Genomic DNA, 12,490 nt, shown 5'->3' with positions numbered 1-12,490 from the left:
CCACCACGCCGTCGTGCTGGCGGGATTCCGAGGAGGATATACTACATCCGCTGCCTGCTGGAACAGGGAGGAGGATGTCGTCATCAACACCGAATGTGTGACCGAGTACGAATGTGCTGCCCGACTGTGGCACCGTCAAGATCTTCTACGCGCTTTTGCAAGCGGCAAGTGATCGACTACATCCACAACGAGATCTAATCTCGTAGGCTTTGGAAATCTTCGAGGGTTAGTCTCATGATCTTCTCGTTGCTACCATCTTCTAGATTGGATCTTGGCTTGTTATTCGTTCTTGCGGTAGGAAATTTTTTGTTTTCTATGCTACGAATCCCATCAGAAGCTTCTCGTCTACTTTTCCACCAGTTGAAGCTCTTGATACGTCTCCAACGTATCTATAATTTCTTATGTTCCATGCTACTTTTATGACAATACTCACATGTTTTATACATACTGTACATCATTATTATGCATTTTCCGGCACTAACCTATTAACAAGATGCCGAAGCGCCAGTTGTTGTTTTCTGCTGTTTTTGGTTTCAGAAATCCTACAAAGGAAATATTCTCAGAATGGGAAGAAATCAACGCCCAGGGTCTTATTTTTCCACGGAGCTTCCAGAAGACCGGAGGGGATATGAAGTGGGGCCACGAGGGGCCGAGACCATAGGGCGGCGCGGCCTGGCCCTTGGCCGCGCCGGCCTATGGTGTGGGGCCCCTGTGCCCCCTCTTGCGCTGCCCTTCCGCCTACTTATACCCTCCGTCGCGAAAACCCTATTACCGAGAGCCACGATATGGAAATACTTCCAGAGACACCGCCGCCGCCAATCCCATCTCGGGGGATTCAGGAGATCGCCTCCGGCACCCTGCCGGAGAGGAGAATCATCACCGGAGGACTCTACATCATCATGCCCTCCTCCGGATTGATGCGTGAGTAGTTCATCCTTGGACTATGGGTCCATAGCAGTAGCTAGATGGTTGTCTTCTCCTCTTGTGCTATCATGTTTAGATCTTATGAGCTGCCTAACATTATCAAGATCATCTATTTGTATTGCTACATGTTGTGTTTGGCGGGATCCGATGAATATAGAATATTATGTCAAGTTGATTATCAATCTATCATATATGTGTTGTTTATGTTCTTGCATGCTCTCCCTTGCTATTAGAGGCTCTGGCCAAGTTGATACTTGTAACTCCAAGAGGGAGTATTTATGCTCGATAGTGGGTTCATGCCTCCATTGAATCTAGGACAGTGACCAAAGTTCTAAGGTTGTGGATGTGTTGTTGCTACTAGGGATAAAACATCAATGCTTTGTCTAAGGATATTTGTGTTGATTACATTACGCACCATACTTAATGCAATTGTCCGTTGTTTGCAACTTAATACTGGAAGGGGTGCGGATGCTAACCTGAAGGTGGACTATTTAGGCATAGATGCATGTTGGATGGCGGTCTATGTTCTTTGTCGTAATGCCCTGATTAAATCTCATAGTGATCATCATGATATGTATTGAATCTTTATTTGTCAATTGCCGACCTGTAATTTGTTCACCCAGCATGTTATTTATCTTACTGGAGAGACACCACTAGTGAACTGTGGACCCCGGTCCATTTTTTTACATCTGAAATACAATCTACTGCAATCTCTGTTCTTTGTTGTTCTTCGCAAACAAACATCATTCTCCACACCATACGTTTAATCCTTTGTTTTCAGCAAGCCGGTGAGATTGACAACCTCACTGTTACATTGGGGCAAAGTATTTTGATTGTGTTGTGCAGGTTCCACGTTGGCGCCGGAATCCCCGGTGTTGCGCCGCACTACACTCCTCCACCAACAACCTTCACGTGGCCCTTGACTCCTACCTGGTTCGATAACCTTGGTTTCTTTACGAGGGAAAACTTGTTGCTCGTGCGCATCACACCTTCCTCTTGGGGTTCCCAACGGACGTGTGCATCACGCGCCATCAAGACTCGTTTTCACGGCGCCGTTGCCGGGGAGATCAAGACACGCTGCAAGGGGAGTCTTTCACATCCAATCTCTTTACTTTGTTTTTGTCTTGCTTTACTTTATTTTATTTACTGTCTTGTTTGCTTCATATTAAAAACACACAAAAAATTAGTTGCTTTACTTTCTGTCTTGTTTACTTGCTCTACATCAAAACACAAAAAAAATAGTTACTTGTCTTTACTTTATTTTATTCTGTTTGCTTAGTTTACTTTTATTACTGCTAAAATGAGTAATCCTAAAGTTGAAGTTCGTTCTTTTAAGAAACAAGGTGGAGAAAGTTTTAAAGATGCTTGGTACAGAATTAGTAATGCTCATCATAGGTGCATTAAGAAACACTCCACTATTATACTTCTTAGGAACTTCTATGTTGGCCTATCTAGCTGGAATAGGTATGTTCTTGATACTCTTTTGGGAGGTAATTTCCTAGGTACTCCTGCTTTCGAAGCTAGTTGCATCATTGAGAGTCTAGTTGGAATACCACCTGTTAATGAAGTTAAAATTGAAATTTCTCTTGAGGATGTCATGAAAAAGCTGGAGGCCATAGAGAAAAAATTTCCAAGTGTTGAGACTAAATTTGGGATATTACTTGATAATACTGATAAACTTGATAAATCCCTAGGAGGAATTAATGAAAGAATTGCTATCCTAGAAATTTGTGTTGTCCATAATAATCAAACCAACAGGATTAGTGAACTTGAAAAAGCTATGGGGACCTTGGGTTCAACTTTTTCTTCTCTTAAGTTTAAGGAGAAAGCTTATGTGGGTAAAGAGCAAAAATTCATGTATGTCTCTAAGGTGCCTAAACCAAAGAATTATTATAGGCCTAAAATTGATAAAACCCTTAGTACCACCATGGGAGATTTAGATAATGGAGCATCTAAGGTACCCTCTGCAACAAGTTGTGTTTGTAAGAAAAAATTATAATGTTGATGCTTCGTCTCTTGATGTTACTTGATTTGCACTTTCTGCGCCTAGCTGAAAGGCGTTAAAGAAAAGGACTTGTTGGGAGATAACCCATGTTTTATTTTAGTACTGTATTGTTGAGTCTTGGAAGTTGTTACTACTGTAGCAACCTCTCCTTATCATGTTTTTTGTGCCAAGTAAAGTCTCTATGGTAAAGTTGATGCTAGATTTGGATTACTGCGCAGAAACAGAATTGCTATCTGTCACGAATTTGCATAGATCTCTCTGTAGAAAAATCAAAAAAATCTGCCAATTTACGTGTGTGATCCTCAGATACGTACGCAACTTTCATTAGTTTTGAGTTTTTCCGTCTGAGCAAGTTAAGTGCCTCTGAAAAATTCGTCTTTACGGACTGTTCTATTTTGACAGATTCTGCCTTTTATTTCGCATTGCCTCTTTTGCTATGTTGAATGGATTTCTTTGTTCTATTAACTTTCAGTAGCTTTGTGCAATTTCCAGAAGTGTTAAGAATGATTATGTCACCTCTGAATATATGAAATTTTGATTATGCACTAACCCTCTAATGAGTTTGCTTTAAGTTTGGTGTGGAGGAAGTTTTCAAGGGTCAAGAGAAGAGGATGATACAATATGATCAAGAAGAGTGAAAAGTGTAAGCTTGGGGATGCCCCGGTGGTTCATCCCTGCATATTTTAAGAAGACTCAAGCATCTAAGCTTGGGAATGCCCAAGGCATACCCTTCTTCATCGACAACTTATCAGGTCACTTCTAGTGAAACTATATTTTTATTCCATCACATCTTAAGTTCTTTACTTGGAGCGTCTATTTGCTTTTATTTTTGTTTTGGTTTGAATAAATTTGGATCCCACCATCCTTTTATTGGAGATATTACGCTCCGCTTTTTCATTTGAACACTTGTGTTCTTAGTTATGCTTTAATATTCATGGCGAAGGCTGAAAATTGCTTCGTTAATTGCTATTTGGTTGGAATCAAAAAATGCTTCATATGGTTTTGAATAACTTGATACTTGGCAATTGTTTTGAGCTCTCAAAGATCATGTTTAAGCTCTTGCATCATGTAGTTTAATCTATTAGTGGAGAACTACCGTAGAGCTTGTTGAAATTTGGTTTGCATGATTGGTCTCTCTAAGGTCTAGATATTTTCTGGTAAAAGTGTTTGAACAACAAGGAAGACAGTGTAGAGCCTTATAATGCTTGCAATATGTTCTTGTGTAAGTTTTGCTGTACCTGTTCATACTTGTGTTTGCTTCAAACAACCTTGCTATCCCAAAGCCTTGTACTGAGAGGAAATGCTTCTCGTGCATCCAAACACCTTGAGCCAAAACCCATGCCATTTGTGTCCACCATATCTACCTACTATGTGGTATTTTTCTACCATTCCAAAGTAAATTACTTGAGTGCTACCTTTAAAATTTCAACCTTTATCCTTGCAATATATAGCTCATGGGAAAATAGCTTAAAAACTATTGTGGTGATGAATATGTAGCTATGTGTTTTAGTTCTTATAAGTTGCTTGTTGAGCGGTAACCATGTTTCTGGGGACGCCATCAACTTTTTACACCTTTGTTGAATATCATGTGAGTTGCTATGCATGTTCGTCTTGTCTGAAGTAAGGGTGATTTATCATGATTAAATGGTTTGAGTATGCATATGTTAGAGAAGAACATTGGGCCGCTAACCAAAGCCATGTATCATGGTGGAAGTTTTCAGTTTGGACATTCATCCTCAATCTCTTATGAGAATATTATCTCGTTGTTGAATGCTTATGCATTAAAGAGGAGTCCATTATCTGTTTTCTATGTTGTCCCGGTATGGATGTCCTAAGTTGAGATCTATTAAAAACGAGAAATCAAATGCGATTTATCTCCTTGGACCTTTGTACAGGCGGCATAGAGGTACCCCTTTGTGACACTTGGTTGAAACATATGTTATGCAATGATAATCCATGTAAATTCAAGCTAATTAGGACAAGGTGCGAGCACTATTGGTATTCGATGTATGAGGCTTGCAACTTGTAGGAAGTATTATGCATAACACATATGAATTATTACTACCGTTGACAAAATTGTTTCTATGTTTTCAAAATAAAAGCTCTAGCACAAAAATAGTAATCCATGCTTCCCTCTGCGAAGGGCCATTCTTTTACTTTATGTTGAGTCGGTTTACCTACTTCTTTCTATCTTAGAAGCAAACACTTGTGTTAACTGTGTGCATTGATTCTTACATGATTACTTATTGCACTTGTTATATTACTCTATGTTGACAAATATCCATGAGATATACATGTTACAAGTTGAAAGAAATTGCTGAAACTTAATCATCCTTTGTGTTGCTTCAATGCCTTCTACTTTAAATCTATTGCTTTATGAGTTATCTCTTATGCAAGTCTTTTTGATACTTGTCTTGAAAGTACTATTCATGAAAAGTTTTGCTATATGATTCAGTTGTTTAGTCATTATCTTTTTGTTAGCAATCTATTGCTTTGAACCACTCCATTCACTTCATATGCTTTACAATAATGTTGATCAAGATTATGTTGGTAGCATGTCACTTCAGAAATTATTGTTGTTATCGTTTACCTACTCGAGGGCGAGTAGGAACTAAGCTTGGGGATGCTTGATACGTCTCCAACGTATCTATAATCTTTTATGTTCCATGCTACTTTTATGACAATACTCACATGTTTTATACATACTTTACATCATTATTATGCATTTTCCGGCACTAACCTATTAACAAGATGCCGAAGCGCCGATTCTGTTGTTTTCGCTGTTTTTGGTTTCGTAAATCCTACAAAGGAAATATTCTCGGAATTGGACGAAATCAACGCCCAGGGTCTTATTTTTCCACGGAGCTTCCAGAAGACCGGAGGGGATACGAAGTGGGCCACGAGGGGCCGAGACCATAGGGCGGCGCGGCTTGGCCCTTGGCCGCGCCGGCCTATGGTGTGGGGCCCCTGTGCCCCCTCCTGCGCTTCCCTTCCGCCTACTTATACCCTCCGTCGCGAAAACCCTATTACCGAGAGCCACGATACGGAAATACTTCCAGAGACGCCGCCGCCGCCAATCCCATCTCGAGGGATTCAGGAGATCGCTCCGGCACCCTGCCGGAGAGGGGAATCATCACCGGAGGGCTCTACATCATCATGCCCGCCTCCGGATTGATGCGTGAGTAGTTCATCCTTGGACTATGGGTCCATAGCAGTAGCTAGATGGTTGTATTCTCCTCTTGTGCTATCATGTTTAGATCTTGTGAGCTGCCTAACATGATCAAGATCATCTATTTGTAATGCTACATGTTGTGTTTGGCGGGATCCGATGAATATAGAATATTATGTCAAGTTGATTATCAATCTATCATATATGTGTTGTTTATGTTCTTGTATGCTCTCCGTTGCTAGTAGAGGCTCTGGCCAAGTTGATAGTTGTAACTCCAAGAGGGAGTATTTATGCTCGATAGTGGGTTCAGGCCTCCATTGAATCTGGGAAAGTGACAGAAAGTTCTAAGATTGTGGATGTGCTGTTGCTACTAGGGATACAACATCAATGCTTTGTCTAAGGATATTTGTGTTGATTACATTACGCACCATACTTAATGCAATTGTCCGTTGTTTGCAACTTAATACTGGAAGGGGTGCGGATGCTAACCTGAAGGTGGACTATTTAGGCATAGATGCATGCTGGATGGCGGTCTATGTTCTTTGTCGTAATGCCCTGATTAAATCTCATAGTGATCATCATGATATGTATTGAATCTTTATTTGTCAATTGCCCACCTGTAATTTGTTCACTCAGTATGTTATTTATCTTATTGGAGAGACACCACTAGTGAACTGTGGACCCCGGTCCATTTTTTTACATCTGAAATACAATCTACTGCAATCTCTGTTCTTTATTGTTCTTCGCAAACAAACATCATTCTCCACACCATACGTTTAATCCTTTGTTTTCAGCAAGTCGGTGAGATTGACAACCTCACTGTTACGTTGGGGCAAAGTATTTTGATTGTGTTGTGCAGGTTCCACGTTGGCGCCGGAATCCCTGGTGTTGCGCCGCACTACACTCCTCCACCAACAACCTTCACGTGGCCCTTGACTCCTACTGGTTCGATAACCTTGGTTTCTTTCTGAGGGAAAACTTGTTATTGTGCGCATCACACCTTCCTCTTGGGGTTCCCAACGGACGTGTGCATCACGCGCCATCAGCTCTCTCTCAAGGATTGAGACAGTGGAGTAAAAAAGCTTTTCCCGGCCTCCAAAGTGCATCTTTATATGGTCTTGAATATTATCTTGACATTGGACATTGCCCAAGAATCACTGGAACGCCCCGAAGAGCTCGATTTGAGGAGAAGGCTTAAAAGGAAAATTGTTGGGCTGGCCGTCGTCGATCATGCAAGGAAGCGTAAAGTATCAAGGATTACCCATCTAAAGGAAGGTGATTCCAAAACTATATTCTTCCACATTTATGTCAACTTCCGCCGAAAAAAAATTCATTCATAGGCTAAAGCACAACAATGGATAGGTCACCAATCATGAAACATAAAAAATCATTCTAGACCACTTTGCCTCAGTGATGATAAAAGGAGCTCCTTGAACCACCGATTTGAATTGGAATCATATTCCCATGCCTGAGTGTGAGCTCTCGGATTTGATGGAGACTTCACCGAGGAGGAGGTCAAATGCGCCATTCTCAGCTCCGCATGTGACAAGGCGTCAGGTCTGTATGGCTTCACCGGTGGTTTCTACAAGGCATTGGAGTATTTTCAAGCCGGAGATCATGAATGTGATCCACAACTTCCATTGCCTCCGGACCTCTAATCTTCACTGGATTAACTCCGAAAACATTGCCTTGATCCCAAAAAATAGGAAACCTACGAGATTTCAGATTTTGGGACTATAAGTCACATTCATGTCATTGCTAAATTCATCACTAAGATGATGGTTGCGTGTCTTGCGCCTCACATGGATTCCTTGTCTCAAATGTGCAAAGTGTTGTCATAAAAAACGGAGTATCCATGACAACTACATGTATGTGAGAAATCTTTCTTGGAAACTTCACTGCACAAAAACTCCCTGCCTCCTCCTTAAGCTTGATATCAAAAAGGGTTTTGACTTGGTTTGATGGGACTATCTTATGGACCTTGTTCATCATTGCGGCTTCCCAAGGTTCTTTTTATTGGGTTTGGGCGCTCCTCTCTACTTTGACCGCGAGTGCCCTTCTTAATGGTGTGGCGTGTGACCCCATAAAGCATGGTCGTGGCCTTAGACAAGGAGACCCCTTGTCACATGTCCTCTTTCTTTTGGCCATTGATTAGATCAATCATCTTCTCTCCAAGGCAACCGACCAAGGCATTCTCCACCCCATTCGAGGAAGTGTGTTGGTGACTCGTACCTCCCTATATGCCGATGATGCGGCGGTGTTCGTGGCTCCTGATGAGGACATCCCTACCTCACTACTACCTCCGTAATTACCAACTGAAGATGAACCTGCTGTGAAGCTCAAGTCCAATGAAGTCAGGATTGGACCAATGACACGAGCTCATGCGAAGCTACTTAAACAACAGGTGAACTTGTTCCTAAACGATACCTTGATTGATGAGAGCTTTATACTACCTAAGTCCTATTACTTATGTATCATCAGGTATGAAGAGGAGACAAGCATCACACGAGGAGAGGAGCAGCTGGACGTGAAGATGGACGTGAAGCTGGACATGGAGCTGGACATGAAGATATCTCCTGGACGCGCGAGGGAGGAGCGGGAGGCATGCGCGAGAGGAGACGAAGAAATCCAGGCCGGTCCAGCGCCCGGTCAGACCGGCCACCACGCCGGGCCGCCCGGTCCCTGGCCCGGTCGACCGGCCGCCAACCGGAGGAAGCCCCTCGTACCGGACGGAAACCGGAAACCTCGCAGATTTCCGGTTGCCAACCGGTTGACCGGACCACAGACCGGACCACAGACCGGACCGGCCGGTCCACAGCCCGGTCGACCGGATTCCAGACCGGACCAGTCCGAGTCTGTCTCGACCAGATCTATTCTGGGTCGGTTATTTTCGTACTTTTTGGACCTGAGGTCGTCCCAGACGCCTATATAAGTCCCTGGGACTCCCCATAAGTTGCTTGAGACCACGTTTAAGATAAACCCTAGTTCTTAGTTATTTGCTCTGCAAAACTATTGAATTCTCTACACCATATTGCTTGGATATTGTGTAGATCCTGTTTAAGTCTTGTGTGATCTGCTGTTCCATTGGGAATTAGACGGTTGCAACTTACCGCTTCGTGGTCGGCGGCTACGTGCGCAAGTGTGTGGAGTTGCGAATATCTTGCAGGGTTGAGAGCTGTTGCATTGACGACAGGGACCAATCGAGAGATCTCGTTGCGTCATACAAGTTATCATCCACTACATCGTCGTGTTTCTCCGCTGCTATCACCCCGTGATCATCATCACAACCGTTGCTTACTGAGAAGATCGGGCCACCCCTTATCATCTTGGTATCAGATTTCCAGTTTTCCTCGGTAAGCCATCCACAATCCACCCCATAGTTGAGTTGTGAGTGTTTTCCTATCCATAAAAAGCCAAAAAAAATTAGGGTTAGGGTTTGCCATAGCCATAGATTGCACTAATTTCGAGTTTTAGTTGCTTTTCGTAGTTGTTTTTGCGTAACTTTATCTTTCATCTAGTATTTTAGGGTTTGAGTTTACTCTATTATCTTGTGTTACTTAGTCGTCTAGTGTAAATTTTTGTTACTCCGAGTCCACATAGCGTACAGTGTGCTTGTTCCCAGCCATAGACACAGCCTTTCGATATACGTGACTAGGAACTTCCCCAGAAGAGACTAGTTTTACCGCTCGACAGGCTGCTCATTAGGGTTTTGGTGCTTTGCATATCTTGTTGGCCGTGTTATCAAGGAGTTGCGTCATAAAATCAAAAAAAAAGAGAAAATTGAAAAGAAGCAAAAAGAGCTACATCGCTGCGTGTGTTACAAAAAGAAAATTCAAAAAGAAAAGTGAAGTGCTAGTTGTATTAAGTGAAAGGCCTAAGTTTTCTTTACTGCATCCGTAGTTGAGAAATCTTGTGCCTGTCTCGCTGAGCTTTGCTAGCGTCTCTCAAGTGCATTGCAACCTTTCCTCCATATAGTTGCATTGCCCCATTATATCGCCTTGTGTGAGTATCTTTGGTTGTCTACGGTCAGCGCTAGAGCTTGTTATTGGTGCAAATAGGTAGCCTACCTACAGCCCCACATATACGCTGCTTTGTCGTATGATTGTTCTTATACCCTTGATATTCGCTTCGCTACATCCGTGCACTAGTTGTTACTACAAGTGGTAAGCAACACTAATTTACTTTGGAATGGTAAGATTTCCTTTTCTTATCAGTTTTGAGTGAGTTGTGAGAGTACCACCATATATTTTTGATTTAGTGCACTAACCTACTAATCATGTCTGCTAGTGATCATAAGATTGTTAACCAGGAGAACAAGGATTCTGCAGATATTATTAACTGGAGGGAGTTTGAGGCTCTTCGTAATGAGATGCGACGTGAATTCCGCGCTCAGGATGATGAGCTTAAGGGTACAGTTAACGAGATCAAACAAACGCTGGATGATACTAATGCAACTGTCACTGGATTGGCTGATCAAGTGACTGATATATAGCGCAATATTGCAGACATGCTCATCGCTATTGAGAATTTGACTGCACAACAACAACAACAAGACGATGACGAAGATCCTGAGCTTGAAGATGATGCACACAATGCTCGTGGTGCACCTCGTGGTCATCGTCCTCGTGGTTGGGTTCCACTTGGCCACAATGGTCGTGGACAGGATGAAGTAGATGGATTGGGTAAGCCCAAGTTTTCCATACCCAAGTTTGAAGGAGGAGCTGATGTGGAAGAATACCTCATTTGGGAGCTCAAGATTGAGAAGTTGTGGAGCTTACATCCCAACTACTCTGAAGATAAGAAGATCAAGCTTGCTTCTTCTGAATTTGATGGTTATGCATTGCGTTGGTGGGATTCTTTGGTTCGTAACCGCGACGAAGATGGTGCACAACCTATCCGTACATGGCGTGCAATGAAGGAGGTTATGACTTCTCGTTCTGTGCCTACAAATTACATGCGGAATATATTTCATAAGCTAACACTATTGAGGCAAGGTGTGAAGACTGTTAATGAGTACTACATGGAGATGGAGATGTTATGCAGCATGGTCGTGTCCGTGAGTCTCTAGAGATGACAATGCAGTGTTTTCTCAATGGACTGAAGTATGATGTTAAAGGCATTGTTCGTCATTACACCTACACCAATATGAATCAATTGTTACATCATGCAAGAGAAGCTGAATCACAGTTGGCTGACGAAGCAAAGGTTAAGGGACGTGCTACGGGAGCTGGGCGTTTTACACCCCGCGCGCCCTCTACGGCGCCGGCGCCTTCGACGCGCTCCGTTCCTTACTCTACTCCGCCTAGCAAACCGGTCTCCAATGTATCTAATGCAAAGAAGTCCGAATCTGCTGCAAGTACGAGTGGTTCTGGTGTGTCTACAACGCGCAACCGCGATATGCTTTGCCATACATGTGGTGGCAAGGGTCACTTCAAGAGAGATTGTCCTAACCGCAAAGTCATGTTTATCAATGAGGACAATGAGTATGAGACTGGAGATGATGTTGATCCAAATGCTCCAGACAATGATGACTATGACAATGATGACTATGACACTGATGGTGAGGATGCATATCCTTCTGATGCTCGCACCATTGTTGTGTCGCAGCGTGCTCTTAATGTGTTGCCTAGTGCATCTACTCAGCGCTGCAATTTGTTCCAAACCAAAGCTTTAGTTGGTCCTAACAAGGCTTGCAAGGTCATTATTGATGGCGGGAGTTGCCGCAATTTAGCAAGCAAGGAGTTATGTACCAAGCTGAAGTTGAAGTATCTACCGCACCCGCATCCATATTATATTCAGTGGTTGAGCGACAATGGTGAGATGAAGGTAAACCACATGGTGCGTGTTGAGTTTGAGATTGGACCGTATAAGGATTGCATTGACTTTGATGTGGTTCCTATGACGGTTTGTCACCTTTTATTGGGTCGGACTTGGCTCTATGACCGTTCTGTGCAACACAATGGCCGTGCCAATACATATCACTTGGAGTACAAGGGCAAGAAAATTAACTTACAGCCTATGTCACCACAACAAATTGTCAATGAGTCTCGTCAGAAGATTGAAGTGAATTTGGAGGATGCACCTCTAGATAGGCGAGAGAATTGTAATGTCGTGAGTGATATAACGAAAAGTGAGAGAGTGAATTCCTTAGTTTCATTAGCCACCAAAGAAGACATGAGAGAATTTAGTGAGGATCCTACGGCCATGCCTCTTGTGCTTTTGTACAGGGGTACAGTTTTGGTTTCTAACGACATGACCCCTCTTCCTCTTGGTGTTTCTAATGTTTTGCGGGAATTTGGCGACGTGTTTCCGGAGGAGGTACCCGCAGGACTACCACCATTGCGCGGTATTGAGCATCAAATTGACTTGATCCCTGGAGCATCGCTGCCCAA

This window comes from Lolium rigidum, chromosome 7, assembly GCF_022539505.1.
Source record: "Lolium rigidum isolate FL_2022 chromosome 7, APGP_CSIRO_Lrig_0.1, whole genome shotgun sequence".
Lineage (NCBI taxonomy): Eukaryota > Viridiplantae > Streptophyta > Magnoliopsida > Poales > Poaceae > Lolium > Lolium rigidum.
Note: the sequence above shows the minus strand (reverse complement) of the source record.